This window comes from Heterocephalus glaber, unplaced genomic scaffold, assembly GCF_053883595.1.
Source record: "Heterocephalus glaber isolate CG9 unplaced genomic scaffold, H.glaber_assembly_v1.0 deba00001689, whole genome shotgun sequence".
Taxonomy (NCBI): Eukaryota; Metazoa; Chordata; class Mammalia; order Rodentia; family Bathyergidae; genus Heterocephalus; species Heterocephalus glaber.
The window spans coordinates 5,393,707-5,410,682 of NW_028258414.1; the positions used below are offsets into that span (position 1 = coordinate 5,393,707).

The 16,976-nt window shown below is 45.4% G+C and overlaps 1 protein-coding gene across 7 annotated transcripts in view; it reads left to right on the forward strand.

Annotated features, from left to right (window-relative positions):
- The window catches only part of Tln2 (talin 2), a 404,430-nt gene that overhangs the window by 18,230 nt on the left and 369,224 nt on the right, over nucleotides 1-16,976 (forward strand). For 3 of the 7 annotated variants that reach the window (XM_013076181.3, XM_004855705.4, XM_013076182.3), the window contains exon 2: nucleotides 431-557. The exons of 2 other annotated variants lie outside the window; for them this stretch is intronic. The gene's annotated coding sequence lies outside the window, so the exon portion shown is untranslated. Of the gene's footprint in view, nucleotides 1-430; nucleotides 558-6,544; nucleotides 6,675-16,976 lie in introns of all 7 variants that reach the window. 2 more of the 7 variants (XM_087199034.1, XM_087199037.1) reach the window with 1 other exon arrangement.

Here is a 16,976-nt window from a genome sequence, read left to right on the forward strand (position 1 = left end):
AGTAGGCTCCTTCTGCAGCAGCACTGCTTGGGAATTGACTGGAAACACAGACTCTGCAACACCCTCCCCAAACTGCAGAACCATCAACCTAAGTGGGCCTAGGAAGCTGTATTTCAGAAGGTTCTCCTGTGTTCCAGTGCACAGTGAGGTTAGACAACCTCTGTTACATGTAGGGTGCTTAGCGGCAGAAGCTGTTTGCACCTGAGTCGTTTCTCAAAGCATTTCATGTCAGACTGACTGGTTTCTTGTTCTGGTACCACAGGCTGAGAGGATGGAGTAAGTAAAGTTCGATTTGCATTAGTGCTCAGTAATAATTAATGACAGCCAAGTTCTGGGTGGATAGGACTGTCCGGCCCGCTTCAGATTTGGCTCTGCCAAAAGCAGAGCGGTTGTGAGTGGAGGAATACATTTAAGAACATTTTCTTTCCAGGATGCCTCTGACAGTCAGGAAAAGACAGAGATGGACGGATCTCAGGAAAGAAGGGAGTGATATGCAGACTGTCTGTGAGCCAAGCAGGAAGTAGTTTCCCACTGAGGACTGCCCTGACAAGCAGAAGGTAAGGCAGGGATGGTTGTCACCTGTGTGTCTGCTGGCTCTGAGATAGCAAAGATCTCTGATGAGCATCCTCCTGAAAGGGCTTTCTCAGTGCGGTAGTTAAAACAGAGGTCTTCAAGCATCTTTTCTTGGTGGAACAAGTGTTTCCAACTGAAACAAAGTAAATGTTGAGATAGGATTTACTTTGACTTTGAGTCCAAAGGAGACAATTAAAAAGTATCCATTCATTCAACTCTTGTTCTGTGTTGGAGCAGAAAAAGGCAGGACTCTTGCTGGGATGGGAGTTACCAGGAGGGAGTGCTGGACTTCCCTGGCATAGAGAATAGTAAGCATGAAAAGTCTGAGCAGCTAGCTCAGGGGCTCTGTGACCTGCAGTTCCCCCCAGGCTGGACTTTCTGTCCTTTGCAGTGTTCAAGGTTAGGAGTCTGGTACAAGATCCAAGTTCTAGTATGTTCAGAGATCCAGGTTCCCTCTTTTTCTCAGGATCTCTGCTTAAGTTGTGGGATGCCCTCCCTGTCTGTGGGATAAATCAGATCCTTAAAATCTAAATCTACCCCATTTTAGTTGACATTCTAGTTGCCTTAAAAATAACTTCAGGGAGGTCAAGCGTGGGTAGAGGTGATTCTTTGAGGACTATGCAAAATCAAAACAAACGCTTCTCTCAATCCAAAAAACCTCTCCACAAATGTTGAAGAGAAAGGACACGATTTTATTATCAACTAAGCATTAAGCCGATTTAATGTGCATCACAGGCAAATAACTGCAATTATTGCAAAAAGGGAAAGAAATCTTGCTTTCTCACATGGAGAAGTGGATATAACCCATTATTTTCATGTTTTCAAGACTGAATTGCTAAATTTTTCATATGTTTAGGACTAGAAATTTGCAGTTTGGAGTCAGGTCAGAGCTGAATTTAGGGCATCTCCCTGGAAAGAGAGAGACAGAGCATCACATTCCCTGATGTTCCATGTCAAAGGAATGTTGCTCAGGTTGCTGAGAGAGAAGGTTATTGCCCTGGTCACGGCAGCCTCGGTATCCTGAAAATTTAGGGCTTGCTGGAGCTCACGCAGCTCCCAGGAGACCAGGGCTCTTCCTCTGATATGAGTGTTGACCTGACACAGTTATCTCTTCTTTCTGCCCACAGGAGCCTCAGCTGAAAAATGAGGATTTGGGCTAAAGTTCTGTGACCCCATCCATAGGGACCCTGCTCCCCTCCTTGTTTCCCCAAGTTGCCATTTCTCTCCCCCCACACCTACAGCTTTATGGCCAGGAGTGGTGGCACCCAGCACTCACTCATACCGCGGATCCCTGGATTATAACCAGCTTTTGGAGCTCAAGGTAGATGGTGCTGGGAAGATAGTGTCAACTATTGGGATGCTCCTTGATAAAGTCACCTCCTTTCCCCTCAGGGCAGTTCCTGGGCTTAATTGTATATCTGAGGGATGTCGTCTAGTTCTTGGGCTTCTAGTCTGGCTCACTTTGCTTCTACAAATTAAAACCAATTCATTTGGCCAGGCATGGTTGTGCAATGTCTGTAATCCCAGCACTCCAGGAAGCTGAGCAGGAGGAGCACAAGTTTGAGCCCAGCCTGAGCAACAAAGTCACTTAGAAAGGGCCTGTCTCAAAATAAAAAAATAATAAAAGGGCTAGGGATGTAGCTCAGTACAAAGGCCTTGGTTTCAGTCTCTTGTAACACACACCCGTGTGCGTGCATGTGTGTATGTGTGTGTAGAGTTAATCTGCTTCTTCCCTGCCTAGCTTGCTTCCTTCAATGTGTGCGGTTTCAGATTTCTCATCTTCTTGGCTTCATCACTGGTTTTTGGTTCTGAATGGCTGGTCAGCCATTGGTCCTCTTGGCTGAAAAAAACACCCATGGAAACCTGAAAGCTGGCGGTGCCTGGACTCATCACCTGAACATACAGATCTCGATGGTCAGGAGCTGGGCACTCAGGGTCCTGGGAGGCGCCCATGAGCCTGCACACTGCAGGCCAGCAGGGTCGACTTCTCCCAGGAGGAGGAGGAGGATGCAGCCCAGGATCCTATGAGGTCTTAAGCCACTGACCAGGATCTCTGTGTTGCCAGCATCTCGTCCTGTGTGTGAACTATGTATGATAGGTGCCCTGCAAATGTGAGAATGAGGGGCCAGTCACTTGAAGCTGCAGGTCTTTTTCATGTGAGCAGTCAGTGAAAATCAGGGTTCTCTGTTTAAACTTACCGAACTGCTTTTTAGTGCATTTCCTGTTTGTCCAGAGAATACTATCCAGCGGCATTTGTGCTGCAGTGTTTACTCCAGGCCATATTGTGAATCACAGTCCTAAGCTTTCCTCCCAAGTTTGCCAGGAACAATCTCAGTTTCATGATCATTTTCACATCACTCTAGTATATCTGTAGCCTTTGGAAACAAGAGACATCATTATATTTATAGTACTCTGTTTTGGGCAGTGGTATTTCCATTTAGAAAATATGGGAATTGTTGATTGCTGAAAATTAAACGAGCACTGGCAGCCAGCTGCACTTTTTTTTTTTTTCCTAACTGGGAAGTGGGTTTCAAGTCATTACATTTAGGGCCTTAATTGACCCTGTGCTGTCCTTTGGTCCCTGTGCCTCTCTGTGAAGGCTGACCTTGATGTCAAGTGTAACTAGCTGTCACCTGAGTTGTGGCATGGTTAGAAGCACAGGATTAGAGCCCTGGCACCTGGATTTGAGTGCTGGTTCTGACACAGACTTGCTGAGATGCTGGACAAGTTCTTAACTGTTTCCCCCTCTGGAAATGGGGATAATGTTAGTAACTACCTTGGCGGATTGTGATGGGATTGAGTGAGATGAGATGATGCTTGCCAGGTAGGTGGTGCAGGGTGTGGCACAGAGTAACTGCTCACTCTTTGACTCTTTGCCTTAAGGCTAAAGATGGTAGTGCCTGGGGCCAGGCTTCTGCAGAGAGGTAGGAGGGATGCACTGTGCTGGCAGTGGCAAGTGGGAGGAGCCACTTGGACCAGCACCCCACTGCCTTGGGCTCCTCAAGGTTACTCATCATGCTCCTCTAGCTGGCTACCCTTGCTTCCTCCTGGGACTAGCCAAAGAGTGACATTGTGAGGGCTCATTAGGCTACCTGGGAGCCTAAAACCTTGCCCCTGCCTGGCCCCTCCTGAGACCAGTTTCATCTGATCCTCCACACTGTGCATCCCAGGTGCTCATAAGCCCTGCCCAGGTGATTCTAACATGTAGCCAGGGCTGAGGACCTCTGGGGCTGAGCACCATGGCCAGAAAGTGTGTTGAGCCACCCAGAGCCTCTGAGCTGCCTGTCGTGTGCTTTCATCAGGCAGCCTGACAAGCCTACCGCCCCCGCCGCAACTTCTGACCTCACCTTGCTGTCTCAGGTGGCGGTGCTTACTTCAGTGGGGTCCAGTCACAGACAAAGCCTTCTCAGCATTACAGAGGCTGTGGAGATTTTTATAGGACAGAATTGGACCTCACCGGAGGGGTAGAGTAGTGAATACACCCAGCCCACCCAAATTTGCTCCAGAGTGTCAAGGAGGCCACCTCTGGTTTCCTGGAGAGATACAGCAGCTGGGATCCTCAGCATTAAGGCAGGCTGTGTCTGCCGCAGTGTCCCTCTGGCCTCAACGTGCAGGTGAGGCTGCAGGTGCCTTTGTTGCCTCTGCTGACTGAGGTAAAGGTCTGCTTTCCTGCTGCTCTCACAAGCAAGCCTGGTTCTCCTCCAAGTCCACCTCCTACCTGCTTTCTCTTGTAAATGCAACCAGATTACAAGTCTGTCTGAGACCTTCACAGCCTTTCTCAGCAGAAACCTGCCCTCAGTGTTCCTTGGGCCCTGCCCCCTCCTCCTCCCTACATTCTCCATCCTCCAGGCTGCCCTTGGAGGAGGCTGTGCAGCCAGCATATCTGGGCACCATTCCCTGCATTGCTCCCTTTCTTTTCGAGGCCCTGCCCCTATCTACCTCCTGGCTGTCTGCCCTGGCCACACAATTCTGCCAGCTGACTAGTGATCTTGGCTCTGGGCCTCTTCCTTGGGAGGCCCTGATGCTGTATTCCAGTGATGGCAAAGCTTTTAGAGCTTTTGATGATAACAGCTAGCTGTGGCATGTGTCTCATAGGTTCGCCGTTACTGCCCTATTCCATGGGTCACCTTGGTGTTGCCCTTTAAACACTGGAATACTGGTTGGTTATCCTTAATCCAAATGCAAAACCCCGAACTTTGTGAAAGCTGACATGAGGCACCAGTGGAAAATTCCACCCCTGACCTCACATGATGGGCCACAGTCAAAACACAGGTGTGTCACAAATATTGTATAAAATTACCTTCAGGCTGTATGTATAATGTCCATGGCATATGAATGGTGTTTAGATTTTGACCCCATCCCCAAGATACATCATTATGGACGTGTGAAGAAAGTCCTGAAATCCAAAAATCTCAAACATTACTGGTCCTAAGCATTTTGGATAAGTGATACAAGACTTGTAATTGCCTGGCTTTTTGCCTAGGAGCTCTCTAGGCAAGAGAGGATTGTTCCCAGAGTCAGACAGTGCCAGATCCATGGAAGCCATCAGTGAATCTGCAAAATGACACATGGTATTTGTGAGACACCCACCTCATTTCCTCACTGCAGTGTGCGCCTGCTTCTTACAAGGTTGGGTCCTGAGGCCTGTAAGTGGGAAAGACCCTCAGCCCTTGGTTTTGGACATTTATCACCCCCCCCCCCACACACACACCCCACACCAAGTACTGTTCTGATGGTCTCGAGGCTCCTCAGGCTCATTTTCATAATCTGTTCCTAAGAAAGCATGGGAGAATACATTTATATGTTGGAAGACAAGTTTTAATAATACATACCTGCACCTGTCCTGGGTAGATTTGCAGTTTTTATAAGGCCTTTCAGAAATTAAGTGGCAAACCAATGTGGAAGAAGGTTGGAGGGAGGGTATTACATCTGCTCATGGTGGCTTTAACTCCGGAGACGACCTGCAGGTTGAGTCGGGTTGACGTAAGCAGGGAAGGTTTACAAGCAGAGCCATGTTTTGTTTGTTTCTCTTTACGGATGCTTAGACATTTCCTTTTGTACTTGTTCGTGGTCTGTGTTTAGTACAGACGTAATGTTTGTGTCTCTAGACTTTATTTTAAGAACAACAGTAGGAGCAGACTGTAAACTTGGTTCAGGGTAGAAGCTTGCGAAGCAGACCTTCCTTGACCATCTGACCATTTTAAGACCAATTTCACCCTTGTCTGGAGTAGGTTGGCTAAGTTTTGCTTCTATACTCACAGGTGAATCACTTACATTTTTTTGGACAGGGTCTCACTATGTAGTTTAGGATGCTCTTGAACTCACTGTGTACCTAGGTTGGCCTTGAACTCACAGTGATTCCCCTGCCTCGACTTCCCGAGAGTTGGGATTATAGGCATGCATCCCTTGCCTAGCAAATCTCTTACATTCTTGACCACAACTGGATGTAGGAATTGCTTTTCAGAGGAAAGAAAGCTTCCCCCGCCCCCAAAGTTATTTGTCCTTTCTCTGAAGAGATGGCATGTGGGAGCTGTCAGGTACCTCTGGGAAAGGTGGGTCGACAGATGTGCCAGGTGTTATGTCCTGTGTTAATTTGAAAGTGTGGGAATTGAGAGCTCCACTCTTGTTTCCCGATGGTAAGGTTAGACTGTGTCTGTCCTGTGAGTTATTAGTAATATGAATTAGTGTGCATTGATTCCTGAGCCAGGCTGATCTTCTGGAATCCCTAGAGAGAGCTTTGAAAATGCACATTTCTGAATCTTACACAAATACATGGAATTGGAGCCTGAGGGACATGTCTGGACCCCATGTTTAGAAGCTTACCAGGGGACACTGATCCAGCCAGCCCGGCTCGCATCTGCACACCAGCCCTGGGACAGCATGCCTGCCCTTGTTGCTCTGGCGTGGGGTCAGGATACATCCTAAGCTCTAATTCTGGGGACACAGTGATCTTGTGATGGTGCTGTTTCAGGGAGAAGGGAGATGCCTGGAGTGAAGAGCGGGTGTGATGGCTCCTCCCAGCATCTCTGAGCTGCCTGTACTGGGAAGCCAGGAGGATGAACCAACTGACCACTTTGTGAACTACTGGATCCTTCCTTACCGTAGGTGCTTTGAAAATCCAAAGTCTTAACAGTTTATGAGACGCAGATGTGTTTAGCCCACTGTGTGATATGGTTTCTGTCCAGTGGGGCTTCACTGACCATGTCCCCGGCCTCACACACATAGCTGTCTTCTCTGTCTGCACTTAACTTTTCTCCTAAGTTGTTGGCATAGTTTATTGGGCAGCCTTGCTCTGGTTAGTGACTTTCAGAGAAACTAGAGAAAGAAATTTGGGAGTTTGCCGAGACATAGCAGAAACTATAGAAGCAAACATAAAAGCAAATGCTAGAGAATGTGCACCTCGCTTCCTTTCCTCAGCAAGGATGGTTCAGGCTGTTAATTCTGGTATTTGCTGAGAAGTTTCATGTCCCTTCAGCCTATGTGTGAGTGATCCACAGTCGCTGGCTAGGGTTACATGTAAATGATACAAATGTAGAGCTTTCCGGGGAATGACTCCAATGGATAAGAAAAAGGGTTTTGAACTCATGATAATTCTGACTTAATGATATTGTAAAAAGCTATTTGAGCGGAGTCCTCATTGGAGTGTTTTGGAATATGTACATAGAAGTGCACAAGTTAAAAGAGGAAAACTTAGATTTTCATGGTTATGTTTACATATTCTGAACACTTTTATTGGACTTCTGTTGTAAGCTGTGATTTATAATTGATGCTTCAAAGGGAGACAGTTACGTCACAGTTTAATTGATTTTGGGCACATACTATTGTTTGGAAAGTTAAACAACAATTTTGTCTTTTAAGTGGAAAGCCAATTTGTGTGTTTGGAAATGGTGTATCTGTTTTATTGGGTCATTCATGGTTCAATTTACAACATAGTCAAAGTCGCTATCAAGAACAATTCTGCAACTGCCATTTCCTGTCCAACCTTTTCCTGCTGAGAGGAATGGTGGCACCAATTAGAACTTGGGCTTTGGGCAGAGGATTTAGCTCAGTGGTGCCACTGCCTGCCTTGCAAGCGCAAGGTCCCAAGTTCGATCCCCGGTCCAAAAAAGAACTTGGGCTTTTATTTTCTTTCCTAAATGTTTGTTCTCTAAATTACACTTAATTTGGATTTCTTAGCGGGTAGCACTTTGTGTTAGGGGAAGGTAAACCTTGTTTCAGTTAATGATTGGCTCTGTAGCTTCCATTCTGCAGGAATTCAAATGTGTCCTGGACAGATCTCATCTTTACTGCTTTGGACTCAGTCACATGGCCAATAAAATTCTTGCTGTGCATTTGCTGGTGCCTTTCGTTGTACTGAAAGCTGGTGTGGCTCATGAGAAAACTATGAAATGTGGCCCAGTCCAGCAGTGAGCTCATTAGAGGGAACAATTTCAAGGTGCTGTAGGAGCATGAGTAATTCTGGATAAACTGCTTGGGAAGGTGATGCTGAGCGATGCCGAGTTAGTTGTTGGAGAGATCAGTTTTGTCTGGAGGTCAGGCTTCCTAGAGGAAGTTGGAAGGGTTATAGAGCAGGAAAGGGAACAAGAAGAAAAATGCTCTGGATTCTTGCTCTGGATTCTCATTGAGAAATAATGAGTGAAGGCTGACTGTTGAGCCCCAGGCCTTCGGTGAGGCTGGAGGGAAGCAGCAGGCAGGAAGACAGCGCTTCTAAAAACTTCAGCCAGATGACTGTGCTGTCTAAGGCATCTCTGAGGTTGATCAGGTGGGAGTGTGTGTACTGCTGTCCCTCTTGGAGAAGGGAAATGCATTTTATTAGTGCGCACATAGGAGTATTCACAGTCATATGTCCCTAAACAACAGAAATGCATCCTCAGATGATTTTAATGTGTGAATATCATAGTCTACTCACACAAGCTAAGACAATGCTGTCATCACTAGGTGACATAATCTTATGGACCACCGTTGTGTATGTGGTCCTTTGTTAATCTCTGAAGCATCATTATGCAGCTCATGACCATACATTCAAATAAGCATTGGGATATATTAGGTTTTCAATCTGAGATCAGAACAGCGCAGTCCTAGGGATAAACATCTAATTAAGGCCCAGCACTGTCCTCTACATATTTGTGGGCATAATTTGACTTGTACTGATGACATAATCAACATAAGACTAGATAATTACCTAATTAGGCAACCAAAACCTGTGTCATAGCCCCAGGACACTAGAATGAGCCCTCCGAGGTGGGGTAATTGCAAATGTGACTGGGCTGCTGTGCTTGGCTCCTCTGGGTTTGTGCTGGGAGGACCACATGTGGTCTCAGACCCTGGAATTTTAAAACCAAACATTGACGAGTGGCTTGCTTGAGTTTGGTGGTTTAGATTAAGATACTGAAGCAATCTTTTGAGCTCAGCACATACAGATATGTCCAGCTTTCTTTAGCTTTCCCCATTTGAAAAAAAAAAAATTTGAGAAAGCAAAGGGAAAATATGCATCTATTCCCCAAATAACTATGTCCAAATACATGAAAGCCATCCAAAAATGGAAGGCCAGAAGTTTGTGCAGATATAGTTCTGTGCTTCTGCTCAACTTTGGTGTTTATGTTTCCTGGATTTCGTCTGTGCTAAACAAAACATCAAGGGCAGGAGCACGGAGGGTCATCTCCAGGCCCAACCCTTGTGCATCTGCAGGACAATGAACACCCTTCAAGAAGGACGTGGTGCTCTTTAGCTCTGGAATGCAAATAACAAACTCCCTTGTGCTTCACAATCCTGACAGACCTCCTCCTGGTATAACAGTGACTGAGCTACGTGCCATCAGTGTCTGTGTATAAAATTGTCTTTATTTATTTATTTATTTATTTTTGTCACTGCAAATATCTGTATATGATTCTTCATCCAGAGAAATCTCTGGAAAAGAATTAAAACCAACATTGTGGGAAAGTAATCTAACATTTTAAGAGAAAATGACTTAGTCTGTTTTGTGCCTCTATGACAGAATACTCGGACTCTGGGTAATTTATAGAGAACAGAAATTTATTCTCACTCTTCTGGAGCCTGGGAAGCCCAAGTTCGAGGTGTGGTATTGGGTGCTTTCAGAGCAGACTTGTTCCTTCCTGCCAGACCTTCTGGGCATAGAGGACACTAATCCAATCGTGGTGGAGCCCACATGATCTAAGCATCTCCAGCATTGTTTCACTAGGGATTTGGCTTCTGACACATAAATTTTGGGGAACATATTCAGAACATAGCAGTGACATAGTGTGACATTGGGAAAAATAAGTAACACTGACTTAGAAATTTCCAGGAGCTTCCAAAGTCATAGTTCGAAGCTGGGGAGGATAGGATGACCTCTGAGTGCATTTTATACTCTAACCGTCCTGCATAAAAATGGGGAGGAAGCCTTAATCTCTACTTATTTGGTGATCTTATATATCTAGAAGTCTTGCCTGTCTCACAAAGATGAGCTCACTCATGAGCCTGCTCATGTATCTGTCATCCGAGAGCCACTTTGATCTGGGCCTCTTGCATAGCCACTCCAGAATTGGGCTAGAGGTCCGTCCCCACGGTGCAATTCTGACATGGTATGGGAAGAGGAGGAGATGGTAGTGTCAGAGGTTCTTACTCTTAGTGTTTTGAGGTCTGGGGACCTTAGAAGCCAAGAAATAGCAGTAGGTATTTTATTGAGCTTTTACTGTGTTCTTGGGATCGATTAGCATGTTTGAATATTCGTATTTACAAGTAGCACTCGGCCATAATTAAGTTAAGGTCCTTGGGCTTAAGCCCCAGAATACCTATCTATATATAGGGTTTCTTGCTTTCTGTCAACCTTGTTGACCCCAGGAAATCCCTTGCCTAACTAGCAGTGGGGAGGGAAGTCCCTGTGCTGATCCTGAGAGCCAGGGAGCTCTTGAGCAGATGTGTTTGACAAAATTTCCAAAGCAGACCACAGCTGTGTCACTTGCCCTCTGTTTTCAGATAGTTAGGTCGACAGAGGCATTGGGTCCCAGGATAGAGAGGCAGATGTGGTGAGCACTGCGGTTCTGGGTCAGGGAGCTGAATGTCTCCACCAGGCAAGGCAAGGTTGATTGCAAGCGTGAGTGGCAGAGCTTCCTCTGCTGTTCCTTCAGAGGCTGTTGCTGTCATTGGCCACAGGGACCTAGAGGTGGCCTGACGCAGGAGGCTGAGAACCTTTGCTTTGTACCTTCTCTTTGTACCAATTTTATTAAATTGTCCCCAAGGCCCAGCAGCCCTCTGGACTGCTGTGTCCTGTGTCCGGGGGAGCAGAGTTCCTCAGGGCTTGCTGAGAACCAGAGGACAGTTCCTGGGCCAGGTGACCATCAGCAGTGTAGACTTCTGGGGCATGACCTCTGCTTCTAGCCTTTGTGTTAGCAAATCCTGAGATTTGCATTTTTTGTTTAATCCTCTCGACCCCCAACTGATTGTGTCACCTGCCTGCTTGCAGTGTTCTCATAGACCCATGGTGTTTCCTGCTTTGGAGACAGCTCGTCACCCAGTGTCTTTGCATCTGAGTGGCCTTTGTACATCAGGCTGCAGGTCTGGTGTAAAGCATATTTTCTTATCATCCCTACCTCGGTTCTAGCCCTGGTTATTTGAAGCTTGACTGACTCAGGCTACCTACTTTCTTTTCATTACTCAGTAATTTAGGGTCATCTCTCCTCTCTCTCTTTTTAAAAAATACACGTTAAAAGAAGGTAAATTTTACACAGGGTAAAAATTTCCAAGCATAGAAAGAGGGGTGCAGGGAAAAGTCGTCGTCCTCCAGCCCCTGTCTTCCAGGACCAAGGTCTTCCTGAAGACACCACTGCTGGTGGTGAATTGTTAGCCTGGAAGCGGTGTCTGTGTGCATAGGTACACTCAGCCTCGTTCATCTTTTTCTTTTTGCAGTGCTGAGGATTGAATCCGAAGCCTTTGTATTGACCTCAGTCCCAGGCCCTTTTTAAAATTTTGAAACAGGGTCTCAGTAAGTTGCTAAATTGGCCAGGTTGGGCTTGAACTTGTGATCCTCCTATCTCAGCCTCCCAGAGTGCTAGGATTATAGGTATGCACCACCATATCCAGGTAAACCTCATTCTTTTTAACAGCAGAATTAATTCTGTTGTGTCTTTTAACTGGCATGTAGTTCTTTCCTAGTCTTTTGCTACTTCACACGACACTGTTGCTAATGTGCATGCTTGTGCTTTGACACATGTATGAGCACATGTGTGGCATAAATCCCTAAAATGCTTGAGTCGGAGACTACGTTCATCTTTAATCTGATATTCTAAGTTGTCCTCAAAGGAGTTTTTACCAATTTTAATTATCTAATCAATAATGTAGCCACATACCCATTTCTCCAAACCTTTGCCCACATTGTGGTGTTGCTTTTGCTATTTACCAGTGTGCTTGGTGAACGTGGAACTTCAAATCCCTTATGTGCGTGAGGTTGAAGTCCTTTGTATTTCCTTTTCTGTTCACTCTTTGTGTCCTTTGCTCATTTTTCCATTGTGGTGTTGGGACTTTTTCTTATCAATTTCTGGGGGTGTTTTTTGTATATTAGGGAAGATTAGCATTCTGCTTTTTGATGCTAGTGCTTTCTTCTATTTTACCTTTGGTTGTGTTAGGCTTTTCACAGTAGATGATTTCCTTTCTATAGCCCAATTCATTTATCTTTTCTTTTGTGAATTTTAGATTTCATATCATTCTCCATGATACCATTTTTTCCTGCATTCTCCAACTTATCACTATGTTTCTTGTGCCTGTTTTAAATTTAAGACACAGACACACCTTTTTCCTGTCTTCCCATTGGCCTCTGCATCACAGTTCTGCTACTCAGTTCCTCTTGGATGTTCACTTCTAACTAAGTTGTTTGCTTGTCATATATTCCTGCCTCCATTGGTCCATTATCATTCCCTACGGGTTCCAGGCATTTTGCCCAGGATGGGGGGTGCACAGTGGGGAGCAGAATGGGCATCTGCCTTGGCCTCATGAATGTCATGGCAAGCATAGCCAGGGTTCTTCTAAAAGGGGATTCAGATCAAGAGTTGCTGGAACCTGGGATGGATGCCATGAAGGAGGACCTGGACTCTCAGGTCTCTTATGGGGTGAAGTGGTCATAGGATCATCAGCGAAATCTTCCCTGAGGAAATGTGTCTAAGCCTATAACCTCATTTGGAACTAGCCAGGCCCTCTCTTGGTGGTAGGTGGCAGGGAATCAGTGGAAAGAGATGACAGTGCTCTACTTTGAGAGAGCTGCCCAGTGAGACCCTGAGGTGGATGGGAACTTGTGGTGTTTGAGAAAGTGGTGAAGGCCAGTGTGGCTAGGGTGGGCAATAGAGAGAAGGCTCAGAAGAGTACTCAGAAGAGTCCAGTTGTTTGGGAAGTGTCTCCAGGGCTTTGTTATGAATTTGGCCATTTGCTCTATGATTCTTTGGTTCTGTACTTTCTCTTTTATGTACATGCTCTAACATTCCAGTAGACTCCCGACACATTTGTTCACTGGACTTTGATCGCTGTTTCTATTTGTTATTTGCACAGTTCTGTTTCATCACTTATTGATTATGAACTGCTTTTGGAAAAGTAGCATCAAGGGCTCTTAAAAGGGGATCTCCCATGCCAGTGTGCGGCCTGTGAGGCATCCAGGATATTTTCTGATGAATGCATTCAGCAGCATTTTCAGTGCCACCTCCTGGTGACAGGTGATAGCTGCTGAGAGGACACAGGTGAGAGAGACCACGAAGCCACTTCAGCATCAGTGGCCAAAAGTGTGGTGATGTGTTAGGAATGTCTTGTCACTGCACTGGAGGTGGACCTTACTGCCTCTTATTTGACATTTGTGACCTGGAATAATTATTGTTAATTATAAAGACTAGTGCTCTTTCACCTTGCCTTGAGATGTCTCTTGATATAGGGACATTTGATCAAAGGTCACTGTCATTGATCTGTTGTTTTGGGGACATGTAGTGCCATCCTCTTACTAACTGAAGAACTCGGGACCTTGGCGCTTTCGAGGCAAGCACTGGAACTACTGAGCTAAATCCCCAGCCTAACTGGAGGTTCTGCCAAAGGATACTTAGGCTTCTATTTTAAGTAAGACCTCCTTTTTGCCCTTGTAAAACTATAATTTGGAAAAGTACCATGATTTGAATATGTTTATTTGTCCACCAACTTGGTGCAGTGGTCTGTGTGTCCTAAGCTGTATTTTCCACTTAAAATGAGCAAGTTTAATAGCAGCATCTGCAAGAATGTATTGATTAGCACAACTATGAATCATTTATGCTTCAACTAGTAGTTCAGCAAGCGCACTGACAGGCATTTGGTTGTAGGAGGAGCACCTGTCATCCGTTCCCTTCCCACCTCACCTCTGAAGGAGCTGGTGTGCTGGCCTCCTGACAGCTCACGGGGAAGGCAGGCACTGAGGACAGTGCAATGGGATGAGCTCAGGGTAGAGAGCATTCATAGAGCCAGCACAAGCCAGCCTCGCTGGGAGAGTCAGACTCCTTTGAGGATGATTGGCAGTGAGCCATTACTTCTGCACTGAGAAGAGCCCATAAGATCTAATCAGTAGTGGTAGTTTCACAGGAAGCAGGGTACTTGGGAACAGGTGGATTACCTCTTCACATTTTGCACATTTGGCAGGATATTTAAACAGAGGTTATTATGCTTTCCCTTGTGGAAATATGCATATCTTTACAAGCTGGAGACAACTCTCTCTGCAAAGTTAAGTCTCTGCAAGGTGCTTTTCTATCCAGATTTCATTCAGCCTCGTGCCCCTCTATAAATGGAAATGCAGCTTTGTGTATTAAGATTTGTTCTAAACATGTCACTTTAAATATTGATGACTTAGTGATCTCCTCACCTCTGAGTACTTTGAGTGTTTATTACTTGTCCTCCATAGCTTAGGATATCATTGATCAGTTCCTTAGTGTTGCCAGGGTTGCAGATGTAGGAGAGAAGTTGAGTTAGGTAGGGCCAGCATTCACCAGAGTAAGGATGATCACCAGGCTACTGTGCCCACATCAATCCTCCCAAATGATGCCTTGACTGGCAAATGGTGGTCAGCAGGGTCAGTTCACCTCATCCTGCCAAGTTTCCCTGTGTGTGTTCTTCATGAGCCAGGGCAGGTGCTCGGGTGACTCTGAGAACCTGGGGAGGGGAAGGTCCTCTGGTTGGCCAGACCTAGACATTGTGTCTTTCTAGCAGCTGCTATGCCAGCACATGCAAGGCCTAAATTGAAGTCATATTTTCTCCTCATAAATTTTTACTTTTGTAGTTAGGATTATACAGTCTGATTATAATTTAGATCTAGCTGTTTGCAGTATGGCATTTAGTTTTTCAGAGCTAATCAGAAAAAATATAGATGACATATATGATTATAAATATCTATGTCTGTGCATATATGATGTCATTTGACAACATTATTAGGATAGTAAATGGATGGTCCTGGTGCTATCACTTTCCATCTTGTGAATGTGGCAGACATTGCTAGAAGATCATGATCCTTTCCTACCTGTCCTAGGAGAGGCACACTGCCAATTGATTAGAGTTGTTGTATAAAGCAAGACATGATTGGTATCTTGGACCTGGATTGATCCTTAGACACAGAACATTTGACTTCTCTTACCCAGTTTTTATGAGTTGGGTCAGCATGCCACCAGCCACCAGAAACTCAGAGTGAGAATAAATGCTTATTTCTAGGGAGTGATTAGTCTATGACTGACTGTAAAAGCCTCTGGCTAGTGGTAGACTTTCCCCTTTGGGGTGTACATTGTCCTATGGGAATCCTGAGATTTTGGCCTTGATTCTAGTGAACTTGAAATTTCAAAAAGTTCATAAGAGATGGAGTCAGAGGTCATTAATGGAGAGGCAAGAAGGCATTTTGTATCTCTTTGCCGACTATCTCTGGCTTAGCAGAGTCAAGGTTTTTCTAGGGTTAAACTCCCTGTGCTGGACAGGATCTCCGATACCAAGCAAGGCAGGATGCCAGGTGCCATGACTGGATTTTGGACATGGGCGGGATGACCCTGGCACTCTCTGCATTCACTTGTTTCAGCCGTGTTCACATTTAACTGATGTTCTTAAAGAACTCGCCTTACGCCAGGCACTGGGTTGTCCCTCTCAGGCTCGTGATTACCTTTATACCTTTGCACACCTGTGTCTTCCATCGCATAGGATTTCCTCACCTTCAGGTCTCTGTTCGGGCCTCTCATAAATTTAATTCTTTCCACTGTTCAGAGGCATTATACCGCTTAGATTTTAGCATCTAATTAATGCTTCGTGAAAACTTGAGGTTGAATAACTTGCCTTTTTACACTACTGGTGTTTAAATTTGAAGGAAAGATAAAACTGTCCTTACTTCTTGCATATCTTTCCCTTTCCTTGCTTAAGCAGTGGTGTAGGTTCCAGTCATTGAGAGACACTGGGAACTTGGCTGGAGCATGGTCCTGCCTGCAGATCAGTAAATATAACCGAATGGCACAGCATTTTTTTTCTGTAACAGACTCCTAACCTAAAGGATGGTAGGATGGTGTTTGTGCCCAGGGACTGGGGGGTGGGGCAGTGCTGGCTGTCCTCCTTGGCTGTGGTGAGCATTTCCATGGCAACCTTTCTCTTTCTCCTCTTCTTCCCCCATCCTCACCTGGCCCTTGGCTGTGGCCTCCTGGATCACCACAGCAAGAATTATTGACCATCCTGCCTCTATTTATGATGATACCTCTCTTAAAAAATGGAACTTTCATGCAAAACAGCACGTGATAGAGATGCACATCTTCTTCTTTCGAGAGTTGAGCTCCTTTAGGCAATTGCAACCATTTTTGTATCCTTGCTGCCCGGTACTCAGTGAATCTCAAAAGCACAAATGAATGAATATTACAGCAAATGCTATTTTGAAGCCTATAAAAACAAGGCTATTTCTATGTTTTAGAAAATAGCCCATGGAAACAAAGCCAGGTTCTGGATATGGTCACTTTGGTGCGTATTGTGCCAGATAGCTCATTCAACAAGTCCTTTCTCTGTTTCCCAACCATTTAGCATTCATGCTCTGGGGCGCATTTCCTGTCTCATGCCAGGATGAGCCAGTGATGTGTCACATGTTGGTCCAGTGTAAATGGGTTCTGGTATAAGGGATGGATTTACCGTGAAGCTCCAGGACCCCTCAAAGACACAAGCTCCTGGACGAGTCTGTACCAATTTTTCATTGTTAAAGAGGGCTTTCTGACTGGTAGGGCTGTCAGAAGGACCCACCCTTGAATACTACAGAAAACAATGAGCTAAATTGCAGATAGAAAAAAGCCCAGGAGTTCTTCCTGTCTTGTGCTTTCTCCTCCCCAGCCCCTCAGCACTTCTGATACCAGATGTGTGGCATTTCCCCTCACAGAACAAACACTTTTCTGGCAGATTCTCCCACA